At 43.1% G+C, this 23668-nt stretch overlaps 1 long non-coding RNA gene across 1 annotated transcript in view; it reads left to right on the forward strand.

The window, feature by feature from the left end:
- Positions 1-23668, forward strand: part of LOC141156777 (uncharacterized) — a 194353-nt gene that overhangs the window by 154045 nt on the left and 16640 nt on the right. The window contains exon 3 of the long non-coding RNA XR_012247711.1: positions 20953-21192. This is a non-coding gene — a long non-coding RNA (uncharacterized lncRNA). The remainder of the gene's footprint in view (positions 1-20952; positions 21193-23668) is intronic.

Below are 23668 nucleotides of genomic sequence, written 5' to 3' on the forward strand. Positions count from 1 at the left end.
GATTTCATACTGTCACGCCAGGTGTGAGTGCAACACAGAGAATCACACCAGGTATGAGTGCAACACAGGGGGAAAGGGAAAGGAAGCTCAGACACTAGGGAAAGGGGGAAGTGGTGACCTCCTAAACTGTACTAGCGTCACCTTGACTTCCCCTTTCGTCCCTATACAATTTCCACAGCTGTCGCAGATCACGTGCCTCGCCCTACTATCCCTGGCGTAAGGCTATAGCTGGGGGTGGAAGGAGATGAGCACTAGTCAACCTCCACTAGCACTCTAAAGACAAAAGGCGAAGACAACACAGGGGAATAACAAATGTAGCTTTAGAAGAACTCCAACAGGGCACACAGCCTCAAAACTCCAGAGAGGACGTGATGCTGCTTCAGCCAAGTTCCATGTAGAAATGAGTATAACTGGTGTAGCCCACCTGGAGAGACCAAGTATATATACACCCAGGCCAGAGGGAGATAGTCGCTGGGTCCTAAAGACAGCCTCCTATCTAGGAAGCTGTCTGCAATGCCAAACGTGGAGATCTCCTACATGCCACTGCAGGGCGACTGTCTGTAACCTCCGACACAACTGTGACGCATACATGAAACAAAATGTACACTAGATGGCATTGTCAATAATGGAGCACATATTACTAATGGGCATTACACAAGGGAATAAAAACAAGAAAATACAAATAGTGAATTAATACAAGTTACTCCCTTCTAAAGTCCATGAATCCAAAGTCAGTGAATCACAAGTCACACACTTAAGCCAAATCACACTTAAAAAAACACTTGTAAGCTTTTTCACTCTTTATATCAGATTACTTTAAATATAGTTCCATTTCCCTTACCTGCAAATAGGGATGAGCGAAGTTGAATGGTAAAGTTCGGGGTCCATACAGAACACCTAGTGTCTGTGCACAGACTCCAAACACGGACTTTTTACTGTATGTCCGGTGTCCTCTTCGGGTTCAGCAGTCCAAACATCGGGAGTTTCCCACGCTGTCTTAAGTGTGGCAATGCAAGAAACACTGGCTCTGATCGAGGGTAAGTTCATTATCGCAGGTCAAAGCGCTGCGGTTCCCACGCTGTCACATAGATGACAGCGTGAACCAGCAGCTCTGACTGGCAGTAAAAAGGTTACCGCGGGTCACAGGTGTTGGCTGATGAGATTACCACCTCACCCCTTGGTAAACGTTTCTTACTATTGTTTTGTCTTATGGAGGGATTGATCTAATGTCAGGCATCATGTACTTACTTATTACCTTCTGGATTTCTATATAAGTGATATATTATACTACCAATTTGGACTTTTTGTGGATTTTTGGTAGGGTTGGATTGCCATTGTCTCTAGCACACTACACTTTTTGTCTTTTGAATTCCATGTTAACCTATAATGCACTTTATGCTTCTTAATTTGTGTATAAATAAAATTGTTCTTATGCCATACTTACTCTTTACTTCTCCTAATTTTGTCTCATCATCCTACGCCTGCTCTCATTGACATCAGCTAGCGCATGTGCAATAAATGAAAAAAATATATATTTGTGTTCCCTCTATTTTTGACAATCAGTGCAGGCAAACCCGACAGCTGCAGGCTGCAACCCCCAGCTGTCAGCTTTATCATGGCTGGTTATCAAAAATAGAGGAATCCCATGCCTTTTTTTAATTATTTAAATAAATAATAAAAAAAAGGCGTAGGATTCCCCCCATTTTTGACAACCAGCCAAGCTAAAGCGGACAACTGGGGGCTGAAATTCTCAGACTGGGGCTATGTATATTAGCCCTTCCCAGAATAAATGTAGCAGCCTGCAGCCACCCCAGAAAAGGCACGTCTATTAGATGTGCCAATTCTGGCACTTTGCACAGCTCTTCCCACTTACCCTGAGTGGTGGCAAGTAGGGTAATAGGTTTGGGGTTGTCGTCAGCTTTGTACTGTCAGTTTACATCAAGCCCAAGTGTTAGTAATCGCTATGCATATCAGCCATCCCACACTGAGACACCTGCAGTGTATAGCGGTGCTGTGAGAAAGGTCACTGGAATTCATAACTGATGAACCCCGGTGATCTCACGGCACCACTCGCTGTGGTGAAAACTTTCTCACCCAGCCAGCAGTGCCATAAGTGAGGTGACCGGCTTCATCAGCTACCCTGGTGACCTTTCTCACATCACCGCTATAAACTGCAAGAGAGCGATTACGCTCCTGTCTCACTATGAGCCAGCTGATGTGGATAGAGGTCGCATCACTGATGTGACCACTATCCAAATCATCCGGATCTTCATGGGACAGTATGGATTATCTTCACGTCGGACAGGTGAGGAATGTGGTTGTTTTATTATTTTTCTTCTTTTACAGGTGACATGGGCTTCAGTGGATAAGCCATAAAGGTGACTATTGTGGCTGTTTATTATTTTTATGCTGTTACAGGGGACATGGGCTTCAGTGGATTAGGCATAAAGTATAGAGTATAAATTGTGATTTTTTTATTTTCATTTCAAATAAAGGAGTCTGTGTCTTTATTTCAATTAAAGGACTTTGTCTTTATTATAATCTAACTATGGGGTTAGTAATGTGGGTGTCTTATACACACCTTTCTACTGTATAATATAACAATAACTTTTTATTTATTTATTCTGCTGGGCGAACCCGAACACTAAAGTTCGGGGTCCATACCGAACACCTACTGTTCAGGCATGGACCCCGAAAACGGACCTCCTCAGAAAGTCCGTGTTAATGTTCGGCTTCAGATATTTCTGGCTCAGTCACTTGCGTGACAGCGCAGGAAATACAGGCTCTAATCTGCGGTAGAAGCATTATATACTGCTACGCAGTATTACCACCACCAATATACTCACCACGCATGCGCTGACCTCATTTGCCGGCAATACACTGAGCGTCAGTGTATTGCCGGCAAATGAACAGATCAATCACATTTTACAATGTGGCCATTCTGTTCATGGGATTGTTGTGGGACCCTCGATATTTGGACTGCGCCGGACAGGTGAGCATGAGATTGCTTTATTATTTTACCTTTATTACAGGTGATAATGGGCTTCGGGGATTAGCTGTAAGGTGAGTAAACAGTGGTTTTTTTTGTTTGTTTTTTTGCAGGGGCGGAGAACATCGGGGACAAGATGTGGTGAGTATAATGTGTTTTATTTTTATTTTAATGTTTTTTTATTAATTTTAACATTTTTCTTTTTACTTTCTGCAGAGCACAGGCACCGGCTGATGATGGTAGTAGTATCAGCCGGCGCCTATGACCCACGGTAACCTTTATACCGCGGGTTACTGTCACAGCTGTGGCATCATGCTGACAGCTGTCAGCATGATGCCACAGCACTCTGACCGCGGTAATGCTATTATCGCCGATCAGAGCCTGTGTTTCCTGCACTGTCATGCAAGTGACAGCTCGGGAAACAAGGTAAATTCGGCTCCGCATTCGCATGAATGGGGTCCGTGTTCAGGTTCAGTGTTCGGGTATTGTTCTGGTAATTGAACCCGAACTTTTAATAAACTGTTCGGCGTTCGGCTCTATTAGCCGAATACGAACAGTCACGGGTTTGTCCATCACTAATAAATTATTTATTTATTTATTTTTAATAAAGAATGAAAAATCGGAATTGCTGTATATAAAAAAAATAAGAAATAAAAAATCTATCAATAAATATAAAAAAATAAATAAATATAAAAAAATTAAAATTAAAACAAAAAATAATACAAAAATAAAGTAATAAATCAGAATTAGTGATGAGCGAGAGCTAAAATGCTTGGGTACTTGTTGATCGAGTAGAGCAAATTGTAATGCTTGAGTGCTCAGTCAGAGTAATGAGCCCAATGTAAGTCTATGGGAAACCCGAGTACTTTTCTGGAGGCTCCCCCTGGCGGTCTGCAGAGGGCCTAAAAATTGCCCAAATCGATGGGAACAGTGCTCAAATTACATGGGAACAGCATGGGGAAGACCCCTGGAAGGATTTCTGACTCCGAAGTCACTGCTGTCAGCAACGTTGTTAGAGGTATTGCGCCACTTTTACTGACTAACAATAAAACATACAAAAACAAAATCAAAATGGATTTTCCTGGGAAAAATGTTAAGGAACATTCTTTCCAGGATAATGACTTGTATATAAGGCAAAATAAATAGTCAAAAACAAAAATGCTCCTCCACACCTTGGACTATGTTCACACTTAGCGTTTTTGATGCGTTTTTGCACTTTTGCATTGCTTTCAACGTAGACAAATGCATTCATTGGTAAATGTTATTTTAACATTTCACAACCTTATCTGTCCATGTGGTGTGTGAAACGTCATCAGACACATCCTGTTTCATTTATGAAGGAGGGACTCTGAAAGTCATAAAGCCTATTTTTACAGCTTTATTATTCTTAAAGGGCCAGCAGTCAGCCCTCGCTATTGTTAGAGAGTCATCAGCCGGCTATGCTTTGTTGTCCCCATTATTAACGAATGGGTCTCCTATACTGTTATTGTGTATGCAGTGACTGCAACGGATGCCAAAAATTTGGAGGCAACCCAATACCCCTTTGAAGAGACGTAGAGGAGGGTCTCAGTAAAAGAAATGTTCCCATTATAAAGGAGCGGGTCTCTGATAGTGATAATGCCCATGCTTTGACTGCAAGGGCTGCCAAAATTTTTTTGAAAAATCCCACTAACAATTTAAAGACACATAGAGCTGGGCCACAGTAACGAGTACGGCATGTTCCCATTAGAAAGGAGAGGGTCTGCTATTCAGTTATAGGGTGTGCAGTGAGTGCAACGGCTGCCAAAATTTAGAAAAAAACCCTACTAACAATATAAAGACACATAGAGCTTGGCCACAGTAACAACATGTTCCCATTAGAAAGGAGAGGGTCTGTTATTCAGTTATAGGGTATCCAGTGAGTCCAACGGCTGCCAAAATTTAGGAAAAACACCACTAACAATTTAAAGACACATAAAGGTGGGCCTAAGTAATGACATATTTCCATTAGAAAGGACAGGGTCTCCCATACTGTTTGCCTATGCACTGAAGCAACGGCTGCCAAAAATTTGGAGGCGCTCCAATGTCACTTGCAAGAGACATTTGTTGATATGGTACATATGGTGGTGATATGGAGGAGAATATGGAGGATGAGGAGAAGGAGGAGGACAAGAGCAAATAGACAGAATCAGGAAGCGTATACCCATGTCTGGGTGTGAAGACAGTGGTGCATGGGAATAGAGTTAGATCTCCCAAAAAAAAGACACTGTATTTGAGTTTATGTTATGCTGCTATTATTCGGTGGTGTTGAGAAGTCTGGCCCAGTCCAGCCCTTGTTCATTTTTATAAGAGTCAGCCTGTCAGCATTTTCAGTTGACAGGCAGATGCAACTATGGGTTTTAATTCCACTGGCAGCACTAAAAACCCGCTCTGACAAAACGCTAGCGGCAGGGCAGGGCAGGACCTCCAAGACGTAGAGAGCCCGTTCATGCCACGTATCCAGCTTGGATACCCAATAATTATATGTCACAGAGGAATCACGGAGAACGTTGGTACGGTCAGCAAGGTACTCCCTCAGCATCTTCCACAACTTTTCTCTCCTTGGGAGAGTACCCCGCACATCAGGGCTTGTGTAATGGGAGGGTCTGAGAAAACTGTCTCAGAACTTTGACAGTGTTTCGCTGCCTCTGCTCGATTGCATTTGTGTTTCTCTCGCCTGTATTCCTTGGTTGTCCGATGAATTGTGACCTCTGCCGCCAGCGTTTTCAGATGGGAATTCTTTAAATAATTTTGCAACAAGGGCCTTCTCGTACTGCTCCATTTTATTAGGCCCATCCTGCGCGGGAGTAAGAGACAGAAAGGTCTCCTTGTATAGTGGGTCTAGAAGTGTCACCAACCAATAATGACTGTCACTCATAATTTGGACAATGCGATGGTCACTGAAAATGCAGGTTAACATAAACTCAGCCATGTGTGCCAGACTGCAAAGAGGCAAAACTTCCGTGTCCTCACCAAGAGGATGACTGACCATGCTCTTATCTTCATCCTCCTCCTCTTCCTCCTCCTCCCTGTCCTTAGACCATCCAAGCTAAACAGACGGTATGACAGTTGTTGTAAGGATCTGAGTCATGTGTCTGTTCTGTCCGGTTTCTGCCCTTGTCCAAGATGGAGCTGTATGTACCTGTTCTGTTTGGTTCTGCCCTTGTCCAAAATGGAATTGACAGCCTCGGGGGCCATCTTGTTTCCTGTCTGATATCTCCTGCTTCCTGTGTGCTATATATATAAAGAGACTCCGGCCAACTATACTTTGCTTGTGTATCTTGTATCTTACCTGCTGCCAAGCTTGAAGGACTTGCATCTTGCCTGTTGCTTCGCTACACTGGGATTCCCCACCTGTTACCTGCCTGCTGTTTATCTGGACTTTCATCTGTGTGCAAAGACCCGCTCTGCATCCACCTGCAGTTCAGCCTGCTCCCTGCAAGGAGCCTGGTCCGGGCTCAGGATCCTATGGACTGTGCACCTGGGACATCTATCGGTTTGTACTGATATTACAACCGTTTTCCATAGACTGGTTACTGATTGCTTATTGCCTATTCCTGCCTGCTATAACATATGCTTGCCTGCTGCAATATACCCTGTTAATACGATATATCGTGTTTGTCTTCATTCCGACCCACGCTATCGATCTCCATAAGTATTAAGTATATAGCTGACAGAATACACAAGCCTCAAAAGAATGTAGTTCGCTGGGTCAGATACTGTGGACGTGCGTCTAAAGAAAATATGCACATATATCACAGGACTTCATGGGGACCTGCAGGCTACTAAAACAAGACTTGCAGCAATAGAGACTCAAATTAATCATAATGCTAATGTGGCCGACTCGTCCATCCACGCACTAGCAAATCGCCTGTCAACTCATGAGACTGCAGCTGCAGCTCCGGTTCCAGTAGCAATGCCAACTCCGGCTCCGGCTTTCCCTAAACTCCCACCATTCAGGTTTGGTGGAGAAAGAGAAAAATTCCGTGGATTTTTAAATCAGTGTCAACTGTATTTTTCTTCACAGGCAGCTCACTTCCCAACTGAACGAGCGAAAGTATTAACCATGATAATGCTGTTAACTAACAAAGCTCTTGCCTGGGCAAATCCTCTGATTGAAACTGATGATGTGTGTTTAAATTCACTGAAAGACTTTATTTCTGCAATGGGTCAAATGTTTGGTGACCCCAATCGGAGTGCCACAGCAGAAGCCGCATTATTGACACTCCAACAGGGAAAGCGCTCTGTCGTAGAATATGCAATGGAGTTTCGGAGGTGGGTGCTGGACACTACGTGGTGCGATTCGGCAAGACATGCAGTGTTTAGGAGGGGTTTATCCGCTGCACTTAAGGATGAGCTGGCACGGGGGGAGTCACCTGTTGCCCTGGGAGACTTTATCAATCATTGTGTTCAGATAGATGTTCGTCTCACAGAACGTCGGCAAGAGAGATGGGCGGATGCTAATCGGAAGAACTTACTATCTTTTTCTCCTCCCTCCAGAGAAACTCAGAATAAGTCCTCTCTTCAGGTGGAGTCAGAACCTATGCAGGTGGATGCAATTCAAAGAACTCGTCCTGACGCACGCAAGGAACATCGTTTCAGAGAAAATTTATGCTTCTACTGCGCAAAATCTGGTCACTTTATTTCAAATTGTCCCAGTAAAATTCGCAGGACTACGGCTGCAGTGATCGAATACGATGTCTCAGACGATGCCTCAGTAATTTCTCATCAAAGTCCCCCTCTGGATAAAGAAACCGACCAGGATTACAATTTCTCCGACTGTGCTTCTGAAACATCTTCACCCGTGAGTGCAGCCGTTCTTTCAGTAGGCTCCACTACTTCGGCCTCAGAGAGCTCTAAGAAAAATTCACACTGTTACATTCCTCTCAAGATAAAGATTCAGTCCGGCTGGGTTACTAGTTCTGCTATGGTTGACTCTGGAGCCAGTGGTAATTTCATGGACATCGCATTCGCTAAAAAACACGGTATACGTTCACAGAGGAGAATCGCACCGGTATTAATGGAGACTGTGGATGGGTCCCCGTTAGCATCTGGGCCTGTTGACCGTGAAACAGCAGCATTGAAGGTTCGTATGGGGGCGGACCATGCAGAAAGACTGTCGTTTTTGCTGATCTCTTCTCCCCACTTTCCTGTAATCTTAGGCTTACCGTGGCTACAATTACAAAACCCTACTATCAACTGGGCAACAAAGGAATTGCAGTTTCCAGAACGGCAGATGTCTTCCAGGAAATCAGCTTTAATTGGGTCAGCATGTGTAAGTGATCTAAAACTACCTATGGAATATCAAGATTTTACAGATGTATGTGATAAAAAAAACGCGGACAAGCTGCCACCACACCGGCAGTATGATTGCCCCATAGAACTCTTACCTGGCGCCGCGATTCCGTTCGGTAGCATTTATCCTCTGGCCGGACCTGAACTAAAAGCTCTCAAAGAGTATATCGATGAGAATTTAACTAAGGGGTTTATACGACCATCTTCCTCTCCAGCTGGTGCCCCAATCTTCTTCGTGAAAAAGAAGGACGGCTCACTTCGACCATGTATCGATTATCGTGAGCTCAACAAAATTACGGTCAGAAATTCTTATCCACTTCCACTAATTCCTGAATTACTTGAGAGGATACGACATGCCAAAATCTTCACAAAATTAGACCTTCGTGGAGCATACAATTTAGTACGGATTCGCCCTGGTGACGAATGGAAAACAGCTTTCCGGTCACATTACGGACATTTTGAGTACCTTGTTATGCCTTTCGGACTTCGTAATGCACCGGCTACCTTTCAACACATGGCAAATGATATATTTAGAGACATACTCAATATTTTTGTTGTGGTTTATTTGGATGACATTTTAATTTTTTCCAGCAACTTTGAGGATCATCAGCGGCATGTGAGAATGGTGTTGGATCGTCAAAGGCAAAATCAGTTATACATCAAGTTGGAGAAATGCGAGTTTCACAAGTCGGAAATTCAATTTTTGGGGTATGTTATTTCTCCTCAGGGTCTCAGCATGGATTCAAGCAAGACTCAAGCCATTCAGGAGTGGCCAATTCCCAATACACTAAAGGAGGTGCAACGATTTATTGGATTCGCCAATTTCTACAGACGGTTCATTAAAAATTTTTCGGAGATTGTCTCACCCATTACCCAACTGACACGGAAAAAGACGCCGTTGGTCTGGTCGCCACAAGCGCAGACAGCATTTGACAGGTTGAAGTCTAAATTCACATCAGCTCCCATTCTCATACATCCGGACCCGGATCGAGCCTTCATAGTGGAAGTAGATGCCTCAGACTGTGCTATAGGGGCTGTACTTTCACAGAGAACAGGTGAGAAAGATCTTTTGCATCCATGTGCTTTTCTTTCACAGAAGTTATCACCTGCAGAGAGAAACTGCGATGTTGGAAACAAAGAATTGTTGGCCATTATTACGGCATTTAAAGAATGGAGACATTTGCTACAAGGGGCATCCCAACAAATTGTCGTACTTACGGACCATCGTAACCTTGAATTCATGAGGTCGGCAAGGTGTCTAAAACCCAGACAGGCTCGGTGGAATCTTTTTCTTAATCAGTTTGATTTTATTATTTCCTATAGGCCGGGTTCTCGTAATGGGAAAGCAGATGCATTATCCAGAATTCATTCAGTTGATATAAACCCGGCTGCACCTCCAAGAACCATACTCTCGAAAGACAACTTTATAGGTCTGTTACACAATCAAGATCTATTAACAGCTATCAGGGAGGCGTACGCTGCAGACCCGTTCCTGATTCAACCGTCCAGCCAGGTAAATCTAACCTTGAAAAATAGACTTTGGTTCCAGGGACAACGCCTGTATGTTCCGGAAACGGTTACATTAAGGGTGCTAAAATTAATACAAGACTCTAAGATCGCTGGTCATAGAGGAGTTCAGAAGACTCAAGAATTCTTATCTCGCTTCTTCTGGTGGCCAACTTATCGGAAAGACGTTCAGCATTACGTCTCTTCTTGTGAGGTATGTGCAAGATCAAAGGTTCCTCGCTCCTCACCTACTGGACTGTTGCAACCCCTTTCTATTCCATCCCGTCCCTGGGGGTCTATTTCAATGGATTTTATTGTAGAGTTGCCTATGTCAAAAGGAAAGAACACTATCCTAGTAGTAGTTGACCGCTTAACCAAGGCTGCTCATTTCATTCCCTGTACCGGCTTACCAACAGCGAAACAGACAGCGGATCTTATTTTGCAAGAGGTTTTTCGCCTACATGGAGTTCCTGATGAAGTGATATCAGATCGAGGAGTCCAATTTACTTCAAGATTTTGGCGAAGCTTTTGTGCAGCTCTGGACATTAAGGTAAATCTGTCATCTGCTTTTCATCCGCAGTCTAACGGTCAAACGGAACGGACAAACCAGATTTTGGAGCAGTATCTGCGTTGTTACGTGTGTCATCTGCAGGATGATTGGGTAAACTTACTTCCGATGGCCGAATTCACGTATAATAATTCACAGAGTGCGTCCACCAAACAGTCTCCGTTTTTTGCTAACAAGGGGTATCATCCCAGCATTCTTCCACGGTTTCCAACAGATACAGCCGTACCCGCAGTAGCCGATCGGATTACTCTTCTTCAGCAAAATCTAGAGGTCTTAAAAGAAACACTGGCTACAGCTCAAGAAAGATATAAGAAGGCAGCAGATAAGTTCCGCAAGTCAGCACCAACATACAAGGTAGGAGACATGGTTTGGCTTTCAACAAAGAACTTAAAACTAAGAACTCCAACGTCTAAATTGGGGCAGAAGTATGTTGGGCCATACAAAATCGGTAAATTGGTAAGCCCTGTAGCCTGTCTACTCAAGTTGCCAAAATCTTTGAAAGTATACCCTGTTTTTCATGTCTCTCTGCTCAAACCGGTAATACCAAATCCTTTTTCCGGACGCATACCTGTTCCACCCGATCCAGTTGTTATTGACGGACAAGAGGAATTCATCGTGGAGGGGATCATCGATTCTCGCATTCATAGAGGACGGCTCCAGTACCTAGTGAAATGGCAAGGCTATCCATCGGAGGAGAATTCTTGGGAACCTCGGGAGAACATCCACGCTACTCGTTTGATTAAACTGTTCCACAGCAGATATCCCAACAAACCGGCTCCAAGGTTGTCCGGAGGACACCCTTTAAGGGGGGTGTAATGTAAGGATCTGAGTCATGTGTCTGTTCTGTCCGGTTTCTGCCCTTGTCCAAGATGGAGCTGTATGTACCTGTTCTGTTTGGTTCTGCCCTTGTCCAAAATGGAATTGACAGCCTCGGGGGCCATCTTGTTTCCTGTCTGATATCTCCTGCTTCCTGTGTGCTATATATATAAAGAGACTCCGGCCAACTATACTTTGCTTGTGTATCTTGTATCTTACCTGCTGCCAAGCTTGAAGGACTTGCATCTTGCCTGTTGCTTCTCTACACTGGGATTCCCCACCTGTTACCTGCCTGCTGTTTATCTGGACTTTCATCTGTGTGCAAAGACCCGCTCTGCATCCACCTGCAGTTCAGCCTGCTCCCTGCAAGGAGCCTGGTCCGGGCTCAGGATCCTATGGACTGTGCACCTGGGACATCTAACGGTTTGTACTGACATCACAACCGTTTTCCATAGACTGTTTAACTGATCTCCCACCTGTTACTTGCCTGCCGTTTATCTGGACTTTCATCTGTGTGCAAAAACCCGCTCTGCATCCACCTGCAGTTTCAGCCTGCTCTCTGCAAGGAGCCTGGTCCGGGCTCGGGACCCTGTGGACTGTGCACCTGGGACATCTATCGGTTTGTACTGATATTACAACCGTTTTCCATAGACTGGTTACTGATTGCTTATTGCCTATTCTTGCCTGCTATAACATATGCTTGCCTGCTGCAATATACCCTGTTAATACGATATATCGTGTTTGTCTTCATTCCGACCCACGCTATCGATCTCCATAAGTATTAAGTATATAGCTGACAGTTGTGCAGGTAGTACCGTCTATAGTGCAGGAAACTAGCTCCTGTTCTTCCTCCTCCTCTTCCTCATTGTCACCCCATCCACATTGGGATGAGACGAGGCTGGGCTCTTTGGAATCACCCTGAATGGTTGTTTGCTCAATCTCATCATGCTGCGCTTGCAATGCATCCTCTTTAATTGTGAGCAGAGATTGTTTCAGAAGACAGAGAAGCGGTATGGTGATGCTAATTATGGCATCATTGCTGCTCACCATCTTGGTGGAGTCCTCAAAGTTTTGGAGGATGGTACATATGTCTGACATCCATGTCCACTTGAAAAGCAGTGTGGTGCCATATTGTTTCTCTTGTGTGAATTGTGAATTGATTGACTTCGGACTTTGAGACAGGCACACCCTGCATTGCCAAGGTGCATATTTTCTTGGAGAAATCCTGAAGGCTCGTTTTCACTATGGACTCAGAAGCTTCTTCCTTTCACAGAGGTCTCTCGGCTGGACGGGAGAATGCGGGGGAGTTTTTTACTGAATGTAACAGCAAAGATGAATTAGAAATTATTGGCAGTAAATCTCTAGAGCTTAAGATCACCTCACTAGCCGAAAAAGAAATCAGGCTTTTTTTGGACGGTCAAATCTTTAAGGTCATATATTGACTCAGATCAAGTTCCACGAGGACTCTGAGTCTAAAGGAGATTTCCCAGTTTAAAGCGGATGAAACCTTTCAGAAAAAATGGGAAAAAGCACATTTGAATTGCTCCTTAGACTTGTTGAAATTAGTACTGGTTAGAAATGAACAAAAATTACATAATATTACCACACTTCTGGAAAAAGCGAAATTAGAACTTGCATCCAAACTTATGGAAAACCAAATGAAAACTTTTTTTGATTAAACTTGATGAAAAAACTAGTTCCTCTGCAAGCAGACATAAAACAGAGGAAAAAAAAATTTCTGAGAGATAAAAATGATTATGAAACCAACATGGTATTTAAATGGAATAAAAATACACAAAATATGAAAAAGAAGAATTTTAGAACACAAAGATATTCTAATCCCACTCTTAGAAAGAAAAAAGAATGGACTATGATGGATGGACTACCGATTCAGATTCGAGCGGCATTGAGGAGAATCATCAGATGGAATGTATGGATACAGCGCATGTGGAATCCGGCCCAAAAACCTTCAATCCCCCTCAAAGCGTACCTGGAGAGGGGGAAAACATTGGAAAAGGAGGAAAGAATGTTCCAGTAGGTGGCACGAAACGCAAACAGGTCTCCTGGAGGAAATAACGGATATAGACATAGTGAATAATGAAATCATAAATTTGACAGACTGGACACTCTCATCCAATCATTTGAGCATGTTAAAAAAGGGCTTGAACTTTTGTATCTCTGAACAATTTAATTTAACAGATTTTAAAATTGATCTTTATAAAGCCACACGCAAAATGCATTTACACAAATTATTTATAAATAAAGATCAGAGAACAATAACTCCTGTTGCAGGTGAAATTCCGACCACTATCGATCGGTTCGGATTCAGTGCGTTAGCCCAGAATCAAATACCACAACAGCAAGTAGAATTGCTACTTAGTTTGAGTGACCCCCTTTCTATATGTGCAAAAAGCCCCACACCTATTCAACACATGCCACTCACGGGTGGAATTAGATCTACCTTTGTGCCACCCGTGAATCCTGGCAATGTGATTGATTTGTTCCAGGAGAGAGTTATCTCATACTTACAGGCATTAATTTATAAAAAAATGTTGGATAACTTAAGTGTAGGGGAAAAAGAGGCCATAAAAGAATTAAGGGGTTTGGATGATGTGATATTTCGTAAAGCAGATAAAGGGGGAAATATTGTCCTACTAAAAAAATCAGATTATCTAAGTGAGGCTTCAAGACAGTTATCAGATGTAAATACATATAAAAAACTATCAGGGGACCCCACACTCAAATATAAAGATCAGCTACGTTCGTTATTGAGGACGGCTATAGAGAATGGCATCTTATCAAAAAAAGTGGCTGATAAATTGCTGCCGGATTTTCCACGTAAAGTTCATAAAAACCTGCAAAAGCCCCTGGGACGTCTGATAGTCTCGGGGATAGGCTCTATTACAGAGCCTTTGTCCAAATATTTAGATTGGTTATTAAAATCCCTGTTAAAAGAGATACCTTCGTATGTAAAAGATGCAGGCGATTTTTTTAATATGTTGCAGGAGATTGAATGGCAAGATGATTGGTCGTTGGTATCCCTGGACATTGAAAGCCTGTACACACGCATTCCACAGCTTGCAGGCGTGCAGGCAATCGGTAAAATCCTAGAAAAAGCTGGCAGAGAAATGAGCTATATAGAGTTTGTTAAAGACAGTCTCCTGTTTGTACTTACTCACAATACGTTTAAATTTGGCAATACATGGTACACTCAAACGCCAGGTACCGCGATGGGTACGCCCGTCGCTTGCACCTTCGCCAATTTATTCTAGGCAGTTTTGGAAGAAACAATTATTTTGAGTGGGGAAAACCCTTATTTGGGGTATATTAAGGCATACCATAGATATGTCGATGACATATTTGTGATATGGGCTGGGACAAGTGTGCAATTTGATAAGTTTGTGACATTTCTCAATTCAGAGAACATGGAAAATATGAGGTTTACCTCTTCCTTCGGGGGTCATGAGTTGGATTTCTTGGATGTGCGTGTATCTATCCAGGAAGGTATTCTTATAACAGAATCATTTCGGAAACATACAGCTACTAATATGCTCCTGCATTTTAATAGCTATCATCCGCACCATTCAAAACGTGGCCTGCCTTATAGTCAGTTTTTAAGACTTCGGAAAATCAATAATTTTAATAAAAACTTTGAAGAACAGTCAGATAGTCTGTCAAAAAGATTTGTAGATAGAGGTTACCCTATTCAGGAAGTCAATCTGTCCCGAGATAAAGCTGGTAAAAAACTCAAAAAGAACTATTAAAAGGACAAAAAAAGATGTCTAAGAAAGAAGATCAAAGATTTATTCTCACCTTTAAATTTAATCCAATGTTTGATATAAGTAAAAGAGCTATTAATAATAATTGGCACCTCTTAGAGAGTGATAAAGATTTGGCTGAGAGAGCCAGCAGAAAACCAATTATTTCCTATAGACGTAGCCGCAATCTAGGAGATATTTTGGTTCATAAAAGATTTTCAAACGATTCCCAAATTGGTTAAAAGGTGGTACCCCTAAAGGGAATTTTAAATGCGGGCATTGCTCCTTTTGTAAATTTCACAGAATCGATAAATCCTTTAGAATAGGACCTTTGATACACACAGTTAAAGATTTTATTTCTTGCAGAACGAATTATGTTGTCTATGTGGTTACATGTCCCTGCCAGTTTTTTTACATTGGCAAAACTATTAGACCATCGTTTATTCGTTTTAGCGAACATTATAATTCAATTCTTTCAAAAAAGGGTTCTCCTAAATTAATACAGCATATTTCTGAATATCATAATGCTGACCCGAACGTGTTACGCTTTGTAGGGTTAGAACATGTCAGACTACCAAAAGAAGGAGGAGACCGTAATAGATTATTATTACAACGTGAGGCTAAATGGATATTAGATTCGGAAGCTCGGGGCCCGTTGGGGTTAAATGAAAAACTAGATCTTTCAAGTTTTTCTAAAATACTGCTATATATTCTGTCTTTCTACTTTGTGTTGTGAATTCAGCTTAATATTGGAATTTGATTTTATGCATATTGCTATGTTTTAATTATGCACACACATGTTTGTGATAGTTAAAGGGAAGTGAACAGGTGGGTCACTCAATTTGGACCGGTTGAAGCGCCGGAAGGCAGCGAAACGGCCGTCGTACTTTTCTCTTCTCCACCGCACACCCTTCGGGGTCTCAGTCCGCTGCCGCAGGTTTTTATGTACAGCATACCATAATAAAGGAATGTTTTAAGAAGACTGGGTGAGTGCTACCTTTCTTTCTACCTTGTGCTGAAATATGCTTTTATTGAGTTGGTGACACTTAGTAATGAACAATTAGTCAATGACTTTTATTTAATAGCACATGGCTGCTACATAATCTTAATTGATATGGAAGCAGTAAGGATAAAATAAATTTTTCATGCAGTGCTTATGCATTTTGGCTTAGTTTCTGTCAAACAAATAACGACACAGTCGGTTTAATTTGTCATATTTTGTTGTTGTTTATCTTAGTTGTATTTATCTAATTTTAAGACTTCCTAAGTATCTGATAGATTTTCATTATGTTGTGATACATAGAACCATAGAACACAGAGGAATGTACTAAGTCTTTCTCATGACTGTAGGTGACTGCATGCGTATGCATATTCTATCAGCCAGAAGAATAGCACCCATAATTTTCCACTGAAATTACTACTGGAGATGAATGGATCAAGCACAATTCTAATTCACCTGTTTCCAGGGGCGTACATAGAAATCATGGGGCCCCATAGCTGAAGCTCTAATTTGGCCCCCCCCCCTACAAAAAATAAATAAATATTTGTCTGTGTCACAGAAGAGCAGATCTCACAACTTTCCAGCCTTTACATAGTAATTTTCCTCCTGCTGAAGTCCTAGATTCCTCTTTCATTGCCCCCATAAAGATTGATGCCAAAAAAAGTGCCCCCCAAACACAGTATGATACCCCCCCATGGAGCATTCCTCCAAATTAGCCTCCACATGCACAGTATAATGACCCTATTGTATCCCAGTTCAACTCTCAAGGCAAAGTATGGTGATCCTAACAGTATGATCCCCCAACTTTGACCCCCACAAAGCCCTCCATGCAGTATAATGGCCCTACATACAGTATAATGGCCCACACTAACCCTCCAAACAGTATAATAGCCCCACACAGCCTTCCAAATAGTATGATGGACCCCACACAAACCTTCACACCATATAATTACTTTCATACAATATAATGGCCCCCCACATAGCCCTCAAAATATAATAATGGCCCCACACAGCCTTCCATTTAGTATAACACACCACCCATAATCCTCCATATAGTATAATGCACCCCCATAATTCTCCATATAGGAGAATGCACTTCCCATAGTACTCTATATGGTATAACGTGCCCCCCATAATCCTCCATATAGTATATTGCGCCCCCCATAATCCTCCATATAGTATAATGAACTTCCCATGGTCCACCATAGAATATAATGCACTCCCCATAGTCCTCCATACAGTATATTACACACTCCTTAGGGTAAAATGCAGCCCCCATATAGTATAATATGCAGCACCCCACAGACTTGCAGTATTATGGGCACCACGTACTCACTGATTTTAAAATACTGTATATTTTAAATAAGCCGGCCCGAGTATAAGCCGAGGCCCCTAATTTTACCACAAAAACTGGGAAAATGTATTGACTTGAGTATAAGCCTAGGGTGGGAAATGCAGAAGTTACTGGTAAATTTCCCCATCCTGGTATGTATGGCACCCCTCATCCGCCAATTCTGGTATGTATGGCACCTCTCATCCCTCAAACCTGGTACATACTGCACCCCTCATCCCCCAATTCTGGAATGCGTGGCCCCCTCATACACCAATTCTGGTATGCGTAGCCCCTCACCCCCCAATCCTGGTATGTATGGCCCCCTCATCCCCCAATCCTGGTATGCGTAGCCCCCCTCATCCCCCAATCCTGGTATGTGTGGCCTCCTCATCCCCCAATCCTGGTATGTGTGGCCTCCTCATCCCCCAATCGTTGTATGTATGGCCCCCCTCATCCCCCAATCCTGGTATGTGTGGCCCCCCTCATCCCCCAATCCTGGTATGTGTGGCCTCCTCATCCCCCAATCCTGGTATGCGTGGCCTCCTCATCCCCCAATCGTTGTATGTATGGCCCCCCTCATCCCCCAATCCTGGTATGTGTGGCCCCCTTCATCCCCCAATCCTGGTATGTGTGGCCTCCTCATCCCCGAATCCTGGTATGTGTGGGGTCCTCATCCCCCAATCCTGGTATGTGTGGCCTCCTCATCCCCCAATCCTGGTATGTGTGGCCCCCTCATCCCACAATCCTGGTATGTATGGCCCAATCACTACACACATAAAAAATAAACACTTATACTCACCTTCCTTCCTCACCTCTGCTCCAGTGCTGCGTCCTGTCTGCCAGCAGCTCATGTCGGCATCTGAGCAGTGCGCGCTCTCAGACGCCGAGATGAGCTGCTGGCATATTCACTCCTCTCCACGTCAGAACTATGTGCATGGAGAGGAGCGAATACACTTTTTCTTTAGTAGCGGGCACTGTCAGCAGGAGCTGCGGCTCAGCGCTTCTCTGTGCCCGCTGCTAAAGACAATGAATATTCATTCTTCTCCATGCCCATGGTTGTGGAGAAGAGGGAATATTCACTTTCCATTCGCAGCGAGCACACGTGGTAGCTCCTCTGATGCTGCAACCCCCCCCCCCCCCAATACGCACCTATCCTCCTTGTTCCCCCGCTGCTTCAGGGCCCTCCCAGCTCACGGGCACCCCCAGCTCATGGGCCTCATAGCAGTTTCGTCACTGCCTGTTTCCCATAAAATTAGATTCTCAGAGAAGTTATTCACAACAATTTGAATGTCGCTTATTATGCTCTGTAACAGACAAACTAAATGAAACGCCTAATTAAGGTAAAAATACTTATACTCACCTCTTCGGCCCCTCCGCTCCTCAGTCACCCATCTGGTCCTCATAGCATGTTCAGATCGTCACTTCTCACGCTAGACCAGTACTTCCAGCTTTGATGGGTCCCGGGAGAATTCTGTGCATGCATAATGATACCATGACCTTTTGCGTGCTTGCCCAGGACCCTCCTGGCCTTTCATCAAAGCCAGAAGTCCAGTGTGAGAGGCCCGGGGATTCCAGCGCAAGCGGAGACAACGTGAAGATGCAGTGAGGACCAGACAGGTGATGCGGAGGGGCCGGAGAAATGGGTGGTAAGGTGAGTATAAGGATTTTTTTTACTACAATTTTATGGCCTTTTATAGTTCAGAAAAATGTGACTGCCAGCCAGCAATCGCCATTTTGCTGAATTCGCACGAAAGCAAATTACAAAAAATATGCATTTTGGCGAATACAGCTTTTTCCAAAAATAGTAGAATTCAGTTCCACTGGAATTTATTCGCTCAACTCTAATTCCTACACATTAATGTTACAAAGTATACTAGTAGATGATATTGGCTATATAAAAAGAACCAATACACCAATACGTAATAATAAAGAAGTGCAATGCCATGTGCAGAGGATACCATAGAGTTGCATGAATTCATACTGTATGTTATATTACAATGCCATTTTTTTGCTCTCTCAAGGTAGTTTCCATATACTGAATTATAAAAAAAATTGCATCTAAAATAATTTCATTTTCTGTGAAAATTAAATGTGATAGTACACGAGTTTTTAATAATTAGATGACACGCAAAATAATGCAATAATAAATATGAACCAGGTGGACATTGGTGTCTTTAATTCTTTCATAAAAATCATTTAAAAAATAGGTGCGATTCACACTATTATAGTTTACTAATACAGTTAAAGGTGTTGTTCACCACTAGGAAAACCCCTTCTCAATCTGAGTGTTTTTCTCCGTCAAAATAAAAATACTTATACTCACCTCCCATGCCAGTGCCATTCCAGCGGTGTCGGCATTCGCTCTCCCGGGGCTCTCATGAGCAGTTTACGCCACATGAGTACTGCAGCCAATCGGCGCCAAATTTTCTCTCCCTCCTTTGGACGACTAAGTAATTGCCAGGAAGTGAGCGGCAGCCGCATTCCTGGCTTCCTGTTAATTACTTAACCGTTAAGTAATTAACAGGCAGTCAGAACTGCGGCTGCTGCTCAGTTCCTATCAGTCACTTCATGGCAATCCTGTCAAGTGAGCGGAAGCTGCAGTTCTGAATTCCTGTTAATTACTTAATCATTAAGTAATTAAAAGGAAGCCAGGACTACCACTGCCGCTCACTTCCTGCCAATTACTTAGTTGTCCAAAGGCGGGGAGAGAGAAGCCGGGCTCACATGACACTGCTGGATTGGTGCTGACACGGAAGGTGAGTATAAGTGTTTTTTTTTTAATGGGAAAAGCACTCAGATTGAGAAGGAGTTGTCCTAGTTGTGGACTACCTCTTTAAATACATTTGCCATTGATTTCCATTGTAAAAAGACATTTTTAGATGTTGTGCAGTGTATTGAACAACTCAGTGGTATTGACTGCTAAGAATAATAGATGAACGGATCTGATGAGATTAAAATTTGCCAAATTGTGTAGATTTTACCAGGAAATTATATTTGCAACAAATTTATTCTCCTTGAATTTAATGTCCCTTATTTAGTTCTGGGGACTGGAAAGACCCCATAACATAGTAAACATAAAATGTAGAAAAGAACAGTCCTCGGCACATCTTACTGCCCGCCGCATACTGCATCTTCAGCAGCTTCACACAAGGCTGGGACTTCTGGGCTGCAGTTAGGTCCAGCACATCTTGGTGAATGCACATTCTAAGGTTCCATTGACGTCGTTACATCCCGATGTGCGGTGTGACTGTACCACCAGTCGCGACAAGGCCCGGGAAAAGCCTGCTCATGTAGTGGTCAGAAGATGTGCCGAGGATCATACGGTGGAGAGTGAGCAATGGAGGTAGCCTGAGGGGTGAGTGCTGCAGTGAGTTTTTTTTTTTTTTTTTAACCTTTTCCCGGCCCTCTTCAGTTTATGTATAGTTACAACAAAAAAATTATCTGCATTTTGGAGATTACAGATTTTTGTCAAATTCTTAAAGAATTCAATTCCACTTGAATAAACTTCTCCCAACTCACACCCCGCAGGTCCAGCACAGGCTCACTACCAGACAGGTTGCAGCAATGACATCACAAATACAACAGACATCCTCTGGTGACTGGCTGCAATGATCTTCTTAATAATATCAAACTGTAAAGGATACATGTTTTATTAATATTATATTTCAGGTACAATATTTTGGAATTCACAAGATCCGGTAGCCAATCAGAGCAAACTTCTGATTAATGTGGAAGAATTCAGCAGAACAACCTCAGGCGGATCCTTTGTTGTAAAAAATGTACCAGCCAATTTGTCACCTCAAGATTTGTATAAACCTGATAAAATAACAGATTTGGAAGCAAGAATAGAAAATAATACAATTGTATTATCCTGGACTGCTACAGGGGATGATCTTGACCAGGGAAATGGTAGGTCATTGGGCCAATTGGGAATGAATGGATACCAACAATATTACATTATTTCACATTGCAGTAAACATTCATATAAATGAATACAACAGAAAACTGAGATTTATACTGTTCATAAGATGTCTTAAAAGGTCTGTACCAACTTGCTTTTTGAGTCATAGTTTATATTCAATTAACATTTGGTTCACTTGCTTTGTGATGTAGGGAAAATTACAATGCAGTGTTTCTCCAATTTTTACTTCTCCTCCTACAGGAGTGAGAACTGAGACACAAACAGAGTAAAAATGGACTCCTTATGTCTAATTGTGTGGGGAAATACATATTTTCAGACTGGCACAAAAGCATAATTTACTATATTCTTGTGTCCCTCTGAAATATTCCACAATCAACAGTGAGTGGTACATCACCACTGGACTCTAGAATAGGGGAGTCAAATTCTGTGGATGTATGAATCACACTTCTTTATCTGGTAATCTGATTCATGAGTCTGGTTTTATCGAATGCTAGAAGAACATTTCCTGCCTGACTGCATTGTGCCATTTGTCAAGTTTGGTGGAGGATGGTAATAATGCTTTGGTGTTGTTTTTCAGGGGTTGGTCTAGAACCCTTCGTTCCAGTGAAGAGAACTCAATACTTCACCATAACAAGACATGTTAGACAATTGTAGCTTCCAACTTTGTGGGAATAGTTTAGGGAAGATCCTTTTTTTTCTGTTTCAGCATGATTGTGCCTAGTGCACAAAGCAACGTCCATAAAAGCATGGTTGGATGAGTCTGGTGTGGAAAAGCTTGAGTGGGTCACAACACCAACGAACACCACTAAGGTGAACTAGAATGTAGATTGTGAGCCAGGTCATCTCGCCCAACATCTGTGTCCAACCTCACAAATGCTCTTCTGGATGGATGGGCAAAAATTCCCACAGACTCACTTAAAAATCTTGTACAAAGCTTACTCAGAAGAGTGGAAGCTTTTATAGCTACAAAGGGACCAAATTCATATTATGCCTATTTAGGATGGTATTATGTCATAAAAGCTCCTGCAGGTGTAATGTGTAAGGTGTATCAATATTTTGACCATATAGTCTATTTGGTCTAATATTAGATGCAATAGAGCACTTTGTAATTTTTTTATGCAGAATCTACATTTATTATATTTACCACCATTGTAATATGCATTGTCAATTAAGTGCGGGGACAAAGTATTGTGGATATATGTGCTATCGATCCCAAATAAACTTGTAGTATATGTAATCAAAGTGAAAACATACTAAAAGGTGGTGGCAAGCCAAACATGCATTTGGGCACAAGCCTCTGTCTATACTTAAAGGGAATCTGTCAACAGGATTACAGAATCAAATTATTTTTGTGCATGTAGCTCTTTCACAGACAAGTTCAACAATACCTTTACATGGCCAGTCCGTTCTTCCATTTCTAAGAAAACAGTGTTTGAATTCATTTTCAAATAAGGCTGAAGAACTATGGTAGATCTGAAGCCTCTCTCAACCCAGATCTCAGTAATGGAGTAACGGATTGGCCACATAAAGCTATTGCTTGACTTGCGTTTGAAAAAGCTCCATGGGCAGATAAATAGTTTGGGGGGTAAAATCCTGCTGACAGGTTCCTTTTTAACATTTTGCACCATATGCTTATGTAGCACCCTGAGGACTCGGCTGCTACAGGGGTATTGCACCTCAAACCAGAGGTGTGGTATTCCACTCCCGGGTAAGGATGGAGTGTGGGACTGAGCTCAGTAGGCTGCATGCACTGCATACATCCCATTTCCGGGGGACAGAACTACGGTACTCCCACCAAGTAGATGTGCAGGTACGACAGCGTCTGTCCCTGGCTGGAGTGGGAGGGGGGGTGGAACATCCCAGTAGTGTAGGGGCAGATAGGGGAGGGGCTCTGGGCATAGAGATAGGAGCCCATTGGGTGCTGGTCACCTGGGCTCACACATAGAGGGAGTATATATGGTGGGCACCATCTAGAGATAGGGTCAGTCTGTCAGGAGAGTTCTGAGGAGGAGTTCAGCCAGGAGGGCTGACAGGGAGCTGTGGCTCCGGCTGGGCCCAGCTCCAGGGCCAGGCCTGAAGCAGAGAGGAAGAAGAAAGGCCCAGAGACGCAGAAAAGAGGGAACCCTAAGATCCCAGAAGCAAACCAAAAAGGGTGAAGGGTTGGCAGAAGAGGGCACCGGATCCCAAGCTGGCGGAGGCAAAAGTAACCCTTAACCAGGAACCGGAGGTCGTGGGCAAGCTTTGCCACGACCCTCACCACATCCACCAGGAAGGTACACCAAGAGTAGGGTCAGGAAAGCCAGAGAAGGTTTTACCATAGAAGGCCCAAGGGAACCGGACAAAGGTGGATCCCTGGTGGGGACGGCCAGGAGAAAGAGAGAGAGAGGGAAGCTCAGGACCACGCTCCGGAACTGCCTGGGGGTTGGCCGAGTCCAGCACCTGGTGGATGCAGCACGGCTCGGG

This window comes from Phyllobates terribilis, unplaced genomic scaffold (genome assembly GCF_046119375.1).
Source record: "Phyllobates terribilis strain yellow unplaced genomic scaffold, ASM4611937v1 Scaffold_8__6_contigs__length_399053987, whole genome shotgun sequence".
Taxonomy (NCBI): Eukaryota; Metazoa; Chordata; class Amphibia; order Anura; family Dendrobatidae; genus Phyllobates; species Phyllobates terribilis.